The sequence below is a fragment of the Tenrec ecaudatus genome, chromosome 4, assembly GCF_050624435.1.
Source record: "Tenrec ecaudatus isolate mTenEca1 chromosome 4, mTenEca1.hap1, whole genome shotgun sequence".
Classification (NCBI taxonomy): Eukaryota; Metazoa; Chordata; class Mammalia; order Afrosoricida; family Tenrecidae; genus Tenrec; species Tenrec ecaudatus.
This window is the reverse complement of record NC_134533.1, coordinates 2,663,016-2,681,584: the sequence shown is the minus strand read 5'-3', so window position 1 is coordinate 2,681,584 and position 18,569 is coordinate 2,663,016.

Here is an 18,569-nt window from a genome sequence, read left to right as displayed (position 1 = left end):
CCCGGACTGCGGGCCGGCCGTGGGGGGGGGGGGTAACTCGCTGGGCCGCTGCCCCTGGCGCGCACGCATCGCACCCCCACCGAGCGGCCGCCGAGCTGCGCGCCTTCGGGAGGCTCGGAAGCGGAGGTGGGGCCTGGTCAACCGTGGCCAGAGCGCCGCGCCGCGTTCAAATCGGGCCGCCGGGGTGGATGGGCGGCCGGAGCCCGCGTGGTCGCGCGCCCGCCGTACAGAGCCCAGTCGCTAACCACATCTGGGGGCGGCTTCTTTTCTTTGTAAGGTCACTCGGAGGCCAAGCGGTCTGGGAGTGGACCTCCACGTGCTTTTGGGTGTGGTTCATGCCCATCTTGGTACCAGGCGCCCCCCACCCAGCACCCACACACGCCGCGGGACCAGCTCTTGCAGCTTGCTTTGGGCTCGTGCTGAAAAGGAGGGGGCGACCCAGCGGAGCCAGGGGTACTTCCTTCTCGTGATGGCGGTAGGTGGCACCGATGCGGGGCTCCCAGGTTTGCGCCAGGAAGTTCACAGGTAGTGGACGGAGTCGGGGTGGGGTGGGAGTGGATGTCACCTGGAGCTAGGTGGGTAGGGGCACCCTTCACCGTGCATCCAGAGCCACGTAGCCCGCCGCTGACTCAGTTTACCCAAACGTCATGCGCCCGAACGCGAAAACAGCGGCCTCAGTCTGCGGTCACCACACCGCGCGCTTAAAATTTGCCCAGGACCCCAGGGACGGATTTTTACATTTCATTGTGAATCTAAAACAGCCAGTGACGCCCGGCGGCCGCAGCACCGGAACCACTCTGTGCTGCTAACCCACACTTTCTTCCCCGCCCTCGTGGGAATCTGTTTGTAAATTTGCTTGGATTGCGGGCGTGTGGGCGCTGAGTCACCCAGTCTGTGTGCCTGCTCTGAAGTTTGTGCACCGCTAAGTGATAAAACCCAAGCCAAACTCGCTGCCATTGTCTGGATGCCAGCTCAGAGCCATCCTACAGGGCAGCCGAGAACTGCTCCTGGCAGTAACTCCCCAAGAATAGAGAGCCTCCTCTTTCTTCCATGTAGGGGCTAGTGGTTTTGAACTGCCTACCTTGTGGTTAGCAGCCCAACGTGTAACCACTACACAACCAGGCCTCCTTTACCAAGTGATACTGTGATAAAAATATCGAAGTCCTCATTGGGTGGGGGTGGGGGTAGATACTAGAGCTTTTCCACAGGTCTCGATTGTGCGGAGACATTTCCAGCCATCCTGCGCTCCCTCCTTCTATCCATTTCTCACAGGCCCCAAAGGACACTGCCCGCCAGGTTGGAGGGTGAGTATCCTCAGCAGAAGGCGATCTGGGGGTGGGGGGTAGTGACAGCTGGGTGGCCACACAGGCATGCCTACTTTGGCCCGCTTACGTTCCCTGCTGGCCTGCAGTGACCCCGGGCGAAATGCCCCTCCCCACTAAAAAACCTGCAGGTCTTGTGCAGAGACCCAAGATGACATTGTAGATGCTGGGGTAGGGTGGACCCTGGGTGCCTGGTGAGGCTGAGGGGCCTGCAGGCACAAAGAGCCAGTCTTGCAGAGGGCATGAGGAAGGGAGCAGAGAAGGAGGTCAGTGGGCAGGAGCAGAGGGAGTTAAGTTAGGTGGCGTCCTTGCTGGCTGGCTGGCGGAAGGCCAGGGCAGGGCTTCCTTTATTGCTGACCTGCAGTTGGGAGCACCTGGAGGCTCTGCTCAAGAGCCTGGGACCGCCCTCCTGCACGGATTGGATGTGGCAGGGAGGGGAGCCGCAGGTGGTGCTAGCATGCTCCTGACACCTAGCCTGGCTCACTGCAGGACTGCATGGATTTAGCGGCCACCTTATGGTCCCGGCACATTGTGGCTCTCTGAGGGACCTACTCGGCTGTGTCCCTGCAGAGTGGCTGGAGTGCCCTGCCCGGTGGTGCACCAGCTTGACCAGTGAGAACCGGGGGGGCGGGTCCTCTACAGTGAGGGTCCCTATGGTGAGATGTATACCCAGAGTCCTCTGGTAAGGTATGTGTGTCTGGGGGTACGCGGGAGGGGGGCATGGTGAGGTGTGTTCTGGGGGCCCCATGGTGAGGTGGGGGGCTTTGGGCCAGGTTCTGGGAAGGCTCCATTCTCTGCTGGGCCTCCCAGAACTTCAGGCCCTGCTCCAGGACACCTGGACTAGCCCCCAGAGGTACACAGGAGGCAGAGCAGGGAGTAGGCACCCAGGATTGCTTCCCTGCCAACATGGGAGGGATGCAGAGAGCGGCTAGGTTGGGGAGAGCTGGGTTAGACTCAGAGACTTCCTCTGGGTATTGGGGTCAAGGGTATCCAGATCCATGGTCATCCAGGGCCGCAGACTCCAGTCTGTCTTGGAAATAGGATCTTAGCAGACAAACTAAAACCAAACTCATTGCCATCGAGTTGATGCCGACTCATAGCGAACTTACAGGACAAGGTAGACCTGCCCCCTTGAGTTTCTGAGATTCCAACTCTGTACAGGAGTAGGAAGTCTTATGCTCTCTCCCTTAGAGTGCCTGGCAGTCTCAAATTGCTGAGCTCGCGGTTAGCAGTCTAATGTGCAATGCCGCCAGAACAATTCTCTTTCTAGATACCAAAAACTCACTGCCGTCGAGTTAAATCTGACTCGTAGTGACCCAGTGTAGAAGCGCCTCTGTGGGTGTTGGAAGCTATAAATCTTTACGGGAGCAGAAACTGGTGGGTTTGAACTGCTGACTTTGTGGTCAGCAGCCCAATGCATAACCCCCCACACCATGGGGGCTTCTGTCTACAGATGTCACCGGTTAAGTCAGGGCGAGGCCACACAGGAGTGGGTGACTCCGTGTGTGGTGTCATGTTGTGAAGACGTGGTTCTCTGGATCTGCGAGGCCATGTAGAGATGGGCGGAGATTGGAGAGATGCTGCCACAAGCCCCCAGGAGCCCCAGAGCGCACAGTGAGGCCTGGGTAGCTTCTCCCCCAGAACTCCCGGAGGTGAGGAGCCTGCTGGTATCTCGGAGTCCTCTCAACACCTGCCCTCGTTTGTGGTACCCGGTTCCAGTGTTCACATGCAGTGCACACGCCCTTCTGACCGGTTCTTCAGTCTCCCCATTGGCAGGGGGACCGCTCCCCGGGCCATTGGGTGGTTCAGACGCACCAGTGACACAAGTGACATGATGGCGTGGGTGGGGACGCATTAGGTCAGCACAGCCTCCTTTAGCCCATGTTCTGCTAAGCTACTCGGCTGTCCAGAGAGACCCAGGGATGGTGACTCGACGTCCTCAGGGACAGGGAGTCACAGAACCTTCCAGGCATCGGCTTCCTGTGCAGACCTCTCAAGGCAAACACTTGCTCGGGGTCCAGTGCCCTCTGGAGTAGTGGCCACCATGTTGGCTTAGCAGGGACAAGAGACTGTGGAAGGGCGTGGAAAGTTCCAGGAATGTGAATCCCACTGAGACTCCTAGTCACTAAAGGACAAGCCCTCCTGACTGCTTCGGACCATGCAGAATGAGCGTGTGACTAAATCCAGAATCCCTCCCATAATCACAGAAGCCCTGGTGGGACAGTGGTTACACAGCTGGGCTGCTAATTGCAGAGTTTGCAGTTCGAGACCACCAGCCACTCAAAGGGAGAAAGACGGGGCTTTCTATTCCCATAAAGGGCTATGGTCCCAGAAAACCCACCCGGGCAGTTCTACCCTCTCCTACAGGGCCGCTATGAGTTTATCATGATCAACAACTCACAGAGGCAGAGAATGTCCCCGACCAGACGGACAGACGCCATCCGTGGAAAACTCTCAGGATGTATGCTCCAGCCTCTCCGCCTGTGGTGTTGAGGAGCCTTGGTGACGCACGGGATTAAGCATTGGGCTGACAAGGTCGTCGGTGTGAAACCACCAGCCTTGCCGAGGGGGAGAGAGGAGGCTTCCTGCTCCGTGAAGAGTCACTCACGAGTCACGGCTGGGAAACCCTCAGGGCGCCTCTGCCCTGTCCTCCAGGCTTGCTGTGAGCGTAGGAATCGACTCTGGCAATGGCTCCTCTGGCTAGAATCCCATTATACTAATGGACGGGGGAGGCTGTGATCAGGTCACCACCTTCAGCCTCCTCGGCAGTAGGTGTGTGTCAGGGGAAGCCAGCCCCTAACACATCATTACGGGTCCCGTAGGCGCAATTGTACAGCGACAATAAGTAAAGATCATAGTAAAGTTACAGAGCGCATGAGAGATAGAAGTGAAGTATTGAAATAAATGGAGTCAGACACAATTCATGATAGCATGCTCACCTCAGCCCCGCTTGGTGGTCCACGTGGAGGGAGAGAGAGAATCTTTAATGCTGACCAAGGCTTTTATATTCCCTGGGGACATGCAAGCCTCCTAATTACAGGTGAAGACAAACGTCACAGGAAGGGATTGTGCTTTAATAGGAAGAGGACAAGATGGGCGGATCCTGGATTTAGGATGGCAGCCTAACTTGGACCTGTTCTCTGGACCTCCATAGGAGCCATTGTCAGTAGGGTGTGAACCCCACCTACAGGAACCACATTGATGACTGCAGGCAGGGGGCCGGTCCATTGTCCTTAACAGCAGGGAGTGGGGCCCACTGCAGTCTGGAAACTGATCGGTCTCAGGGAGGATGCCTGTGAGCAGCTGACCTCCCCCCACAGGTATGATCTGCAGAGGGCAAAGCCCACGGCCCACCCAAGCCCTTCCTTGTCACCTCCTCTTCCTGACCGGGCATGCGCAGAAAGCTGACAGAATGCGCAGAAACAGTGCTAGAGCATGCACAAGAATCAGCGACAGCATGCGCAGGAAACAGTGACAGAGCATGCGCAGAATCAAGACTTGGCGCTGTTCGCCTTTGGAACTTCCGGCGTGGGACTTCGCCTGGGACGCAGTGTCGGCCTTGCATGGGTCCTGGGGAGAGAAACCGCGACGGCTCCGAAGCGCAGGGGCGGGAGGGCCTGTCCGGACGGCGGAGAGGTGGTTGGTGCCGGGATAATGGAGCGGGGGAGCATTCTAGAAGAGTTGAGCTTTTGGGACATCGTTCATCTCCAGCACAGTGGGCCTCTGAAACACTCCAATCAAATGCCCTGCCCTCAAGTTCATGCTCCGACTCGGAGTGGCCCTACAGGACAGGGTAGAACTGTTCCCTGTGGGATTCCCGAGACTGTCACTTGTTACCGGAGTGGAGAGCGTCATCTTCTCCAGAGAAGATTGGTTTTGAACTACTGCCCTGGTGATTAGAACCCCAACACATAACCCACTACGCCACCTGGGCTCCCGTCCTCGTGTCAGTTTTTCTAGAAGAAATGATTTTCATCATACTTAATTCACTCACTGCCTTCGAGCCGATTACGACTCGGAGCGATCCTTCAGGACAGAGCAGAACCGCCCCTGTGGGTTTCTGAGACTGTTACTCTCTAAGGGAGTAGAGAGCCTGATCTTTCACCCCTGGTGGCTGGTGGTTTCGAACAGCTGACCTTGTGCTTAGCAGCCCAGCAAACATACAACTCCCTGTGACACCTGAATGATTTCATCCCAAGATCGCCACAGGACCACTTGAGGTAGAGAAAGCAGAGACCTTCCCGGCCGGGCCAATAGACAACATCGTCATCAATGGAGACAAGACTGATGTTGGCCAAGCTGTCCATGGTCCATGGATCCACGATCAGGGCTCATGCAGGCTGAAGTGAGGACACCAAGGGACATTTTGGGTTAGGCAAATGTGCTCCACAAGACCTCTCAAGAATGTCAGGAAGCAAACTTGTCACTTTGAGAGCTAAGATGTGCATGACCCACTTCAGGATGTTTTTAATCACCTCAAAGCTGGGTAATGGAAAAAAACCCAACCAACCTGGATAATGAACGAGAAAGACCAAGAAGAATTGGCGCATTTCCTTAATGGTGCTGGTGAAGGTGATTGAAAGGTTGTGGGCTCCCAGAAGACAGACCATTCATATTCGGAAAGTCCTGCCAGAATGCACCTTGGAAATGAGGATCCTGTGAGCGGAATGCTCACTGCCCTTAGCCCATTCTGACGCCCAGTGGCCCTTCAGGACAGGGTGTTTTGTTAGACGCCAGCAAGTCAGTTGACCTGTAGCGACCCTGTGCATGACAGAAACTGCCCGGTCCTCGGCCATCCTCGTCCTGTGCCTGAGCCCCTTGTGGCAGCCGTGGTGTCAGTCCATCGGCTCTTCTCTAGCTGCCCCTCTACTTCACCAAACAGGATGGCCTTCTCCAGGGACAGCATGTCCAAAGTATGTACGACCAAGTCTTACGCTCTGGCTGTACTTCTTCCAAGACGGACCAGTGTGTTCTTTTTGCAGCCTGTTGTACTTTCCGTCTTCTCCAGCCCCACAATTCTCAAATGTGTCAGTTCTTCTCCGGTCTTCCTTAGTCAGTGTCCAACTTTCACTTGCACGTGATGCGATGGCGAATACCATGGCTTGGGTCAGGCACATCTTAGTCCTCAGACTGACCTTCCTGCATTTCAACACTCTGGAGAGATCCTGAGTAAGACTTTGACCCAAGTCCATATGTCACTTGCTCTCTTGACTGCTGTTTCCCATAAGCATTGGTTGTTGAGCCAAGCAAGAGAAAGTCCTCGGCCTTTGCTCCGTTGACTAGGATGGTATGTGCTGGTCCAGCTGGGAGGCTTTGGGTCTTTTCACATGGAGTGGTCATCCACACTGAAGGCTGCCATCCTGGATCCTCATCAGCAAGCGCTTCAAGTCCTCACTTTCAGTGAGGACAGCGTTGGATCATCTGCATATCACAGGTTGTTAATAAGCCTTCCTCCAATCCTGATGCCGCCTTCTTCATAGAAGCCCGCTTCTCCAAGGCTTTGCTCGGCATGCAGACGGAACAAACACCGGGAGAGCATACGCCCCCGACGTACACCTTTCCAGATTTTAGACCATGCAGGATGTTCCCTGGTTCTGATGGCACTTCTGCCTCTTGGTTCCAGTACAAGTACCACTGAGCACAATGGAGTGTCCTGGAATTCACCTTCTTCTCGAGGCCACCCCTGGTTTGTAATGGCATGGTCAACGAAACACAAGTGGACATCTCTATGGTATTCTCTGCCTTGATCCATCTGACGTCAGCAGTGAATATCCCTTGTTCCACATCCTCTTCTGGATCCGGTCTGAACCCCTGTCAGTGTACTGTGGCGACCTCTGTTGAATGTGCTTCAGCAAAATTTTACTTACATGTGGTGTCGCTGCTGCTGTTCTGTAATTTGAGCGTTCTGTTGGGTCCCCTTTCTTTGGAATGGGCACAAAAACATGGCCATCTTCCCGTCACTTGGCCAAGTAGCTGTCTCCCAAATCCCCGGCACAGGTGGGTGAGTGGCTCCAGGGCTTCATCGGCTGTAGAAACATTTCAAGGGCTCTTCCAGCCATTCCCGGAGCCTTGTTTGTGGCTGACGCTTTCAGCACCGCTGGCTCTTGCTCTGACGCTGCCTCCTGAGCTGGTGGGGCACTGACTAGTTATGTTCAGTACACGGACTGTGTACTCTCCCCGTCTTCTTAATATTCATTAGTCATATTTTGGACACAGTAGAACTGTCGTTGTGGGTTTCCCAGGCTGCCACTCTCTATGGTAGCAGAAAGCACCCCCCCCTTTTTAATCGCTTTACTGGGGGCTCGTAGAACTCCTTATCAAACCCATCCATCCATCGTGTCGAGCACATTTGTGCATTTGTTGCCGTCATCATTCTCAAAACATTTGCTTTCTACTTGAGCCCTTGGTATCAGCTCCTAATTTACCCCCCACCTTGATATTTTATACATAATTATTCTGTCATATCTTACACTGTCCAATGTCTCCCTTCACCCACTTTTCTGTTGTCCATCCCCCAGGGAGGGGGTTCTATGTAGATTGTTGTGATCGGTCCCCCAGAAAGGCCCTTCTTTCTCACGCAGAGTGGCTGTGGTTTCGAACTGCTGACCTTGTGGTTGGCAGCCCAGTGTAGAGCCACTACACCACCAGGACACCACAGAGAGGAAGGCCCTCAGCAGGATGGCTTGACGCAGTGGCTGCAACCCTGGGCTCAGACGTGACAGCCCTTGCGTGGATAGAGCGGAACCGGTGGTGCTTGGCTCTGTTGGGCATGGGGCTGCTGTGAGCCAGAACCTTCCAGTGAGGGCACCCGGCGGCACAGCACATGACTGTCTTCCTTTGTCAGTGTAACCGACAGGGCTCCTTCCCGGCTTGTTTCAGGTCGGTCTATTTTGAGAGAGAAAATGCAGATGAAGCCGATGTGGAGGAAGATGGGTGCGCCGGAGGGTCACTAGGAGGAGCAGAAGCTGATGAGAGACAGGCCTTCCTCCAGAGCTTACACACACACATGCACACACACACACACACACAGAAAAGGAGGGGGAGAGAGATGGGGGAGGGAGAGAAGCTAGGGAGGGGAGGGAGAGAGAGAGAGCCCTCTTAGAGCCTGCACCCTGATTTCGGACCTGCACCCTCCTACTCTGAGAGGTACTACACTTCTCTTTGTGAAACCCACCCTGGTGTGGGGTTTCCATGGCAGCAGTGCTGGTCACTGAGATGGGGAGAGACTGCGGTTGGACTTCTACATGCCCTTGACATGAGACATGGGGAGGTGGCTTCTATGGGCATGTTTCAAGACAGTCTGTAGTGGACAAAGGGAAGGCTTAGGGTGCCCCTGTCGGCTCTTGTCAGTGTGGGTGGCAAAGCTGGAAGCTGCTGAAGTGGGGAGTCTCGTGTGGCTGTTTGGGGGTCCCTATGTGGAGGAAGGGCAGCTAGGCTGGGGAAGCTGGCCCTGACCCCGCCAGGTTGGCCAGGGTGGTCATCTCCAAAGAGCTGTGGCTCACAGCGCAGCTCTGATCTGGCAGTTAACCATTTGCCCATCTGTCTGATAGATTGGTATCAGATTTATGGGCTAATATTGGACTTAAGGACTTGATCTGGGCTGGGATGTTTTCTCAATATTCAACTGCTGTATATAAAGCTCTTTCTTACAGTAGTGTCTATGAAGGTGTTTATCTAGTCCACCTGGACTAACGGGGTAGGGGGGCTGTGGAATGGGGAGAGGGTTGCAGTTCTGAGGGTGGTGGGAGCCACAGACCTGGGGTGAGGGGCAGAGGAATTATTTTGCTGGGCTTTTGGTTGGTAACCATGTGTTTTCAGTATTGGAGGGGCCCTGGAGAGAGAAAATGTTGAGGGTTGTTTTGCTTTAGTTGATAGTGGATTCCGATCCCCTTAGCATGGGGCTCGTGGGAAGGAGTCCTGGTGGCACTGTGAGCCACCCCCTGGGGTGCTAAGGGCTAGGTCAGCAGTCCAAATCCGGCAGCACATCTTCAGGACAAAAGTGAGTCTCTTTGCCCCTGTCAGAATGTCCAGTTTTGGAATTTCACGGGGAGTTCTGCAGGGTCACTGTGAGCTGGGATTTGCTCAATGACCTTGGGTTTGTTTTTTTCATGTGGGACACATATGTCCCAAGGGGCCCCTGGTGACAGGTGGGTGAGGTGAGGCTTGTTTCTCCAGATTCATGCGGTTGTACAATTAACATGGGACGTGTTAATGTGCCTCCATCAGGTGGCAGCGTGGACTACAACTGGGACAGGGGCTTCCTGAGAGGCTGACCATGTATGTCAGTGGGTGATGCACATCCCATTGGTCATGAGAGGGGTGAGCGGGGGAAGTGTGCTCTAACTAGAGTACAGGACTGTACTGGCGGGAGCAGGTGAGGGGGGCAGGAAGGCCAGCATTTCCGGGACCACAGTGGACACACTGGAGGGATGGCGTCTGGACAGGAGAGGCACAGGTGGTCCTGAGGTGGAGTCTGAGCAGCCCGGAGACCCCCACATGAGGAAAGTGGGGTGAACCAGAATGTGTGGCGATGGAGAAGGGGCCTCAGAAGAAAGGGAGAACAAGAAGCCGGCCCCAGAGAATGTGGGGAGGGTGAGGGGGACTGTTGGGCAGGGGTGGCTCAGAGACTTAGGCTTGATTGACCCCTGGGGAGGTGTGGTGGGTGACCTGGGGTCTAGCTGCCTTGAGCTGAATTACACTGTGATTGTTAATGGTGACAGCATGTGGGGTGGGGGGTGGTGTCTCAAAGGGGCTTCTGCATGCCCCCCTCCTTCAGCCTTGCTCTGGGTGGGGACCAACTGACTCCCTGGCAGAGAGTGAGAGTTGGCATGTGTGGATGGCAGGGTGGCCTGGCTAGACATGGGCCCTCACCCCCTGGGATGAGGAGCCCTATGACAAGCAGGCCGAGGAGATGCCGACTCACGGAGAAGGACAGGACAGGGCAGAACTGCCCCTGGGGGTCTCCAAGAGTAACTTGTTACAGCGGCACAGAGAGCCTCTGCTTTGTTCTGTGGACCAGCTCATGGCTTCAAACTGCCGACCTTGCACTGAGCAGTCCCGGGTGGAACCCACTAGGTCACCAGGACTCCCCAGTAAACTCACAGATCTAAGACACTATGTAAATAAGATGTGTAAGTAAACGAGTTCTGGACCGAAAAATAAATTCTATGTAAATAAGATAGCTATCTAAATAAGCCCCAGACCTCAATAAATACTATGTAAATAAGATGAATATGTCAATAAGCCTCAGACCTCAATAAATAACTATTTAAGTGAATCTGTACATAAATAACCCCTAGACCTAAATGTAGCCGCTGTGTTGAAGGTGTGCCCGGAGAGGTGGCCCGGAGGCCTTGGGAGGAGAGGCCGGCGCCCTGCTTGTGCCCCAGTGACAGGGAAGCCATTGAGCAACTGGGTGCAGCCACTGTCCTGGGCCTTGGGAGAGGAGAAATGAAAGTGAACAGCGCCAGGGGCTCCCCGAAACCGGAACCAGGCGTTTGTGGCAAGAGCCTGGCTGGGTCTGAAGCTAAGGGAGGACAGGCACTGGAGGGACCCCCAAAGGAGACTGCAGGGTCTGCCCTCTTGGGCAGAGGCCTGCTGCAGCGTGGTCCCAGCACCGCAGCCCTTGGCTGTGCCCCAGTGGGCGGCCCCTCCCCCTGCCATTTTCAAATTTGCATCCTGCTGCCTGGCTCCTGGAGACAGGAAGTGAGCAGCCCCGGGGGAGGGGGAGGAGACAGCACTCCTGGACTTCTTGCCCACGGGGAGGGGCCTGCCAGCTCCCAAAGTTCTGGCTGGGCCCCCACCCTCCGCCCCGCCCCGCCCTGGGCCCTGCCATCCAAGCCCTGGCCTCAGCTTCCCCTCTCCTTCTGGAGGAGTCCTGCCTGCTTCCTTCCACCGCCCGCACCCCCCTGCCAGGCAGAATGGGAGCCGGAAGCCTGGCCTGTGTGTTGGAGTGGGGGGTTTGCTGCTGCTCCCCCACCTGGCCTAGGATGCCATGTTTCCCTGCTAAACTCCCACCCTCCCTCTGCTTTCCCAGTCTCTGAAAGGCCCAGCCTGGCTGGACGCTGGCTCAGACCACCCAGCGTGCCGGGCCCATGAAGGGCCATCGCTGAGTCTGGGTGTCTGAGGCCTCCGATGGGCCACCACGGGGTCCCCAGGGCTGGGCCTTCATGGCACCTTCTCTCTGAGGAAGCCTCCAGGGTGGCAGGCAGGGCTCATATCCTACCTCACCTGATGCCATTTGCTGTCTCCGTGCCCCTCCCTGTTGCGAACACTGGGTGACCCTGGAGTCTGGAGGAGCCGGGGGTGGCTCCATGGGAGTGGGGAGCTGGGCCTGACCTGCTCCCCATTGGAGGTGCTGAGCCAGGCTTCGGACTAGGAAGCCTCAGGAAGAAGGCCCTGGCAGTGAACTTCGGAAAAGTAGCCTGTGAAGGCCCTGGGTGCCGTTTGGCCCACACCCAGGCCTTGGGCTCCCAAGAGCAGCCCCGTGGGTGCTGGGCATGAGGTGTGAGCTGTGGGCTGGCCCCAGCTGCTGTTTTTGTGTCTGAAGTTGCTTGGTGTTTTGTTAAAGCTGGGGGATCATTTTTGGGGCCAGAGAACTCTCGTGTCTAGCAAGGCCAAGAGTTGGTCGGGGGCCATTGCCTGCAACTGCAATTCCCTGCGTGTCAGTTTAGGGCAGTGGTTCTCAACCTTCCTCATGCCGTGACCCTTTCATACAGTTCCTCATGTTGTGGGGACTCCCCAACCATAACCTTGTTTTTCATTCCGGGTCTGGAGGCTGTGCTCTCCGGGGAACGGGCAGGCAGTTAGTTACGCAACGATGTGCCGTCACCAACGTGAGGAGCCCCCCTGTGAGTGCCCACGGCTGTGAGCAGGCCACTCGGGGCAGTGTGGGACAAGTCCAACACGTGTCTGGGAGGGGGCCTTCAGTCCTTTCGTGCCAAAACGCCCTTAGCCTTTAATTCTATTTCCCCTCGAATGTTTGAACTCTTTTGCTCTCTCTCCGAATCTGACATTGGGCTCTCCCGTGCCCTCTGACCACCACCCGCTTACTGGGACGTCCGCCAGCAGCCTGCCGTGTTGCCGCCAACCTCGACCCCGGCAGTGCCCGCAGCACCGTGAATCCGGTGGAACCTGGGATGTGAAGCCTGATTCTTCTTCTCGGGGCCGGCCAGCATCGATGACCACGTGAGCCCAGTCCGCAAGCAGATTTCTCTCTGAGGAGGTGCACGGGGGCAGCCCACTGGCTTTGCTATTCCAGAGCATCCCGGGCACCTCTGGCTGGGCCTCGGCCACTTTCCCAGTGTGCCCCTGTGCCGGGTCTGCTCTCCCCTCGCTTTGCTTATTTCCCTTTTGCTTGTGAATGGGGTCGCAGCCTTCAGAGCAGCACAGCCTTGTGCCCTCCACAGCCCGGGCCCCTTTTCCGCTCACCCACGGCGGTCCCCTCACGGAGGCACTTCCTCCCCGTGTCCCGGGTTTCCAGGTCTCTTCTCCTCGCCCGGAGCAGCCTGGCCCTGGGCAGACGCTGTCCTTTTCCCTCCAGTGGTGATGACCCTGAGGCCGGTGGCCCTCCCCCGTGACAGGCCTTGGACCCGTGTCGGTGCTTGACCAAAGCATGAGTCACGGCCGAGTTCCATTGCAAACCCACAGGCTGCCTGAGGGTCAAAGCCTCGGAGGTCCCACCAGTCCAGCTGACGCGTGGACCTGGTCTCTTTTATGAGAGTGGGTGTTGGTCCACATTTTTCGCCCACTCTACCCAAGACTTCGAATGTGATCCTTTCCAGAGCACGTGGTAGTGGTAGCTGGGAGCCATCGAGTTCTTCTGGTCTCCGGGTGGTAGGAGTCGATGTTTCTGTGGTCCATGGGTGTTTCGATTTGAATCTTTCTTTCTTTCCGTTGGGGAGAGACCAGCAGCGGCCCCTTACATGGCCACTGACACGCTTCCCAGACCCCAGTCACTGCCTTGTCCTGTCGACTAAGTTCAGCCAAGTAACCTAGATGTCTCTCTGGTTCTCCCTTCCGTGGGCCAGTACTCAGAAGGGTTTGGACCCAGCCTCCCCCTTCTCTGGACCGACAGCACCTTTAAGAACAATCTTACTTCCTCAAATACACTCACTTCAGGGTGTAGGATGTCGGCGTATCTTTTGGGGACACCGTTTGCTCCATAGCAGGCCCTGGCCCTGGCCACTCTTAGATGAGGACTCCTGAAGTGCTGGGGGCCGATGCGAGCTGCTGGGAAGGATCCAGAGGCAGTGTCCATGGAGGCTCTCAGAGCCGCTTCTCCCTTCCCGGAGGCGGGGAGAGTCACGAGGGTATCCTGGAGCCCGTGGCTAGTCCCCGCCAGGCTTTGCAAGGCCAGAGCAGGGCCAGCTGGCAGGAACGGGTCTGGAGTCCAGCTCCTTTGCTCTGTGATCTGACAGCACTGGGCCCGTGTCCAGCTTTCTGCGGGATGAAGCCTGGTGGGTGCCCTGTGGGCAGGAGAGTGATTCGCTAGTCGAACACTCTGAGGGCAGCAGTGGGACTGACCCCCCCCCAAGGGGAACCCTCAGGGCTCATTCCTCCAGTGCATGGTGGAGTCCTGGGGACCCCTTCACTGTCCCCCCCTTTACTGTCCCCCCGGGGCCCCACTATCCCTTCAGGGAGGGGTCCAGTCCCTAGACACAGCCTCCCCCTCACTTGCACTGCTGGGTACTACGCAGCTGGTTCTCTAGTGCTGCTGTGACAGAAAGATCCCAAGTGGCTGATGTTGGCAAACAGACCTCCAACCGCCCACACCGTCTTTGTCTTTAGGCTCCACCGCGTCCGCTCCCCCTCAGAGCGACCACAGGCTCTGAGGCTGCAGTCTTTGCTCGCCCTCACCCAGTGTCGTCAGCCCCCCATGCTGTCAGCAAGCAAGGCCCTGCCGTCTGCACACGGCAGCCATGCTAAGCCCTCCTCAGCCCAGCACCCAGCTTCTCTGACGAGTGGATAAATGCGATGCAAGCTTACTACCCGACACACACCCGTTTCTGTTTAATATTTTAACCTCCCTGGCGGTCTACTTAAGGCAGTAATTTTGTACCCAAAGCAGTACATTGTTTTGCATAAAACTTGTTGTTTGATATTGTAGGCCTGTAATTCTTTTAAAAAATTACTTATTTTAATCGCTCAAGTAGACATTCCAGGTATGATAAACCTTAATACACAAAATCATAAATTATAATATAATAAAAATAAAGTGATATAATTTCTTCAATAATGTAATCAATTAAAAAACACTACAATTTTTCCAAAAGGGTGCAGCATCAAGGGTGCATTCAATAAACGTCCTGGGTGTGAAAGGCTTTGAAGCCTGGGACTGCAGAGTCCGACGTCACAACCAGGACAACGGAACCTGGTTCCTTCCGTATCCTCCTTCCATGGCCGTCTCGCTGTGAGCAACAAACCACACCCAGCCTTGCAGGTGCTGACTGTTTGGTTGGTGGGGTGTAGTCCATGAAGCAACGACCAGTCGGGCGTTCTGGGTTGACAACGTCAACAGCGTGACGTCCAGGTCTATTCACAGCCATTGATGGAGTTTGGTGTTTCACAAAGATCCGTTCAGCAACTTTCCAAATGAAGTCAGAATGAACCACAGGCTTGTCGCTCTTTGCTCTGCAGAATGTAGGCATTCCACAAGCATGGCTCGAGAAGATACCTGAAGATCTTCTTGGCGTGTTTCTCTGGCTGTGTCCGCGTTGCTGGGCAGAATGTGAGTGTGTGGCCGCCTCTGTCAACCCCTCCCATGGTTTGATTGTAGTCTGTCACTCCGTGTGGCTTCGTGACTTCTTCCCCACCTTCCGTGCGCACCGTAGCAGCTGAGGGATCATGAACTGTGCTCATTAGACACACATCTCTCTTGTCCCGCCATCGCAGGGCCATCACCCTGCCTTTCTGCCAGGCAGCCGTTGCTCCAGTTCTTAGCTTCTTGCCAAGCATTGCTGGCACATCATGCCGGTTAGCCCTGACGGTGCCATGAGCATCGGCTTTGTTTTCTGTAAGAGACTCGTAAAGTTCAGGGGATGTATAAAAGGTGTCCGTTGTAACGCAATAGCCCTGATTTAGCAATGGTTCAGTGAGTGTTAGAACAGAAGATGTTGCCATTCCATGGCCGCTGTACTTTGGATTGAATTGTGTGTCTTTTCCAGAGTATGTGTCCGAATTCCACATGTGGCCAGTTGACGATTCACAGAGCGCATAGGATTTTATGCGAAATCGTGCTTTGATGCAATGTGTTGTATCCGGCTGAGCCGTCCCCTACAGGCCATTAGACTTTCCTCTCTGCTGATGCCTCTTTCTGGCACATAGGTCTGCTGGGAATTCTTTACAATCATTTGAGATACTTCCCAAATTTTCTTTGGTTTTGGCGCAGGGTGAGTAGTTTCATCAAATTCTTCATTGTTTGTGAAGTGAAAAAATTTCATAATCGGGGAAAATCTGTATTCTGACATGACGGTGCCAAAAAATGGAGTTGCAGTAATTTATTGGTGCTCCAACACCATTTCCGCACCGATTTTCCCACCACTCCCTGAAGTATCATTAGGCCCAGAAACTTCCAAATGTCATCTTTGGTCACTGGTTCCCACTTTCTGCTTCTTGAAAACTTATGCAGCAGAGTAGCGGATTGTTGCTCTTTGTACCGGTTTGTCTCCGTAAGAATTTTTTCAATGACCCCATCGGTCAGAAGTAATTGCAGGTACGCCAAAGAGTTGCTGGGGCCTGCGTCTACTCTCATACCAGGTGCTCCAGTCAACGGGAATCTTGGGGGAGCTGCCTGAAGCGTACCGCAGACAGTAGAGCACCAAGTTCGCACTTCGCTGAGCTCAGGTGCAGAACCGTCACTGTCATTGCTTACCTGATCAGTGTCAGTGTCGGATGATGAATTTCCCCATGAACAGCTATCGCTCAATTCTGCGAGTAATTCTAAGTCACTGTCACTGTCATTTATCTGGCTGGTCTAAAGCTCCTTTTGTGCTAAAGTGACACTTTTTTGATGCCATGGACAACAATTTTTCCAAATGACAGTAAAAGGGCAGGCAAGGCATTGGAGACTGATCTAGGGAGAAGTCTGAGGTGATTTGCTTTGATACAATGTAATCCTCACAGGTTACACCGTATCACTGTTTGTGTTTGTGTGTATGTCTCTTTTAGACTTGCAGTTTTGAATTTCCTGCCCAGTTCTGGCCCCGTGAGGCAACACTGCAGCAGAGAACGGAACCGGAACAGAACGAGGAAGTCAGATTGCCGTGATCTGCTATCACAGCAGAGACACCGCTGGACCGGGGAGCAGATAAGGGACTTCTCTGCAGTGTAATCCCAAGTGTGGCTCGGGGTCACTGCTTCTGACAGTGAACATGGACCCCGAACCACACTCGGGATTACCGCCAGGGAGGTTAATCTTTTTATTATAAATCATCTTTTTAAAAAAATCATTTGATTGGGAAGCGCTTACAGATATTATAGCAATCCATAATTCAGTTAGATCAAGCAGAATTGTACAATTGCTGCCACCATCAGTTTCGAAACATTTTCTTTCTCCTTGAACTCTTTGATATCAGCTCCCCTTTATCCCCTCCCTGCCCTCCCACCCTACCCCTGTAGATAAAGGATATATATATATATATCTGTAGTGCTGTCTCTTACACTATCCGATGCAGCCATTCACCTGCAATTCTGTTGCTCATTCCCCTGGAGTGGGGTTATACAGCCATCGTTCCAGCCATCATTCCGTTGTATCAAGCACATTTGTGCATATGTTGCATCATCATTTTCAAAGCATTTTCTTTAAATGCTTTGGTGTCAGCACCATGGTATCCGCTCCTCCTTTTCTCCCTCCCCTTTCCCCCATGAACCCTTGATAATGTATCAATTATTATTACTTTTTCATGTCTTGCACTGTCCAGTGGCTCCCTTTCCTGCCTTCTCTGTTGTCCCTCCCCCTGGGAGGGGGCTATAGGGAGGCCATTGGCACACACACCCGGGTTTAAACCGTGCAGGATCCCCCCGCTCTGCCTAACGATGGCCTCCTGGCCCACAGGTGCACCGGGAGGAGCCCCGGACCGCCCTCTCTCTCCGGCCTGTCTGTGGTTTGTGATGACTCGCACAGTTGAGAACTCAGTAAATATCTGTCTTTCTGGTGCTCTCTGCTTTCAGCTGAGCTCTTCCGACCTCCCCAGGGGTCGTCGCCCTTGTGCCGCGTCCCCCTCTGAGTCTGGCCTGCATCTCCAGCCGCTCCCTCCAGACGTCCTGCTGCAGACATGGCTGCATGACTCCAGCGTAAGTCCACTTGCGTGTGATATTAGCAATACTGCTGGGTCACCTTCCCTTGGAATGGGCACACACGCAGGCCGTGTCCGGTCCGTGGGCCAGAAGAGCGAGCCCCTCAGTCGGCTTGTGGAGCTGTCCGTTCGGCGTTCCTTCCCTTCCTGCAGCCTTGCTCGCCACTGGTGCCCGCAGTACAACTTGCGCTTCTTTCTCCCGGGCCGCTGGCGCTTGACCACGTGCCGCCTCCTGAAACGGTACAGCGTCCACTAGTTCGTCTGGGTGCAGCGACGCTTCCTGCTTCCCTCGACATTGTGCCTTTGCTGCTGCTGCTGCGGTTGTCCCGTGCTGCCGCGTTGGCTCCAGCTCGTCGAGACCCTGTGCACAGCCGCACAAAACACCGCCCGGGCCTGCCCATCACTGCGGCCGCCGTGTCGGTTCATCTTGTCCAGGCCCTTCCTCTCCTTCGCCGCCTCTGCCCCGGGGCTCCTGAGACACGAGGGCGGCGGCGCCACGTCTCCTGTTCCGCGGCCCAGTCCCTGGAGGAGGACGTCCTGCTTGGTCAAGTCGAGGAGCAGAGATGAGAAACACTCTCGATGAGACCGTCGGACACGGTGACTGCAACACGGGGCTCAGACACAGAAGAGTGGTGAGGGGGCGTGGGGCCGGGCAGTGTGTCCTCCTGCCACCCGCGCTCACCGGGAGTTGGGACCGACTGACTTGATGGCACCTAGCGGCAGTATCCCAGCAAGCCCTGGGCCAGCCCCAGAACCCCCCCGCAGCAGCAGCAGCTCTGCCCCATAGCAAACCCGCTCATCACACCCTCGCCTCAGCACCAGCTCCCAGAAGGCTGAGTGTGAATGAATGGAGTTTGCGACCAACCATGACCGCGCTCCAGTGAGGACAGAAGACTCGGCCCCAGTCGCGCAGGAGGAAAGAAGTCATGAAGATAAGATCTGACATGAGTGA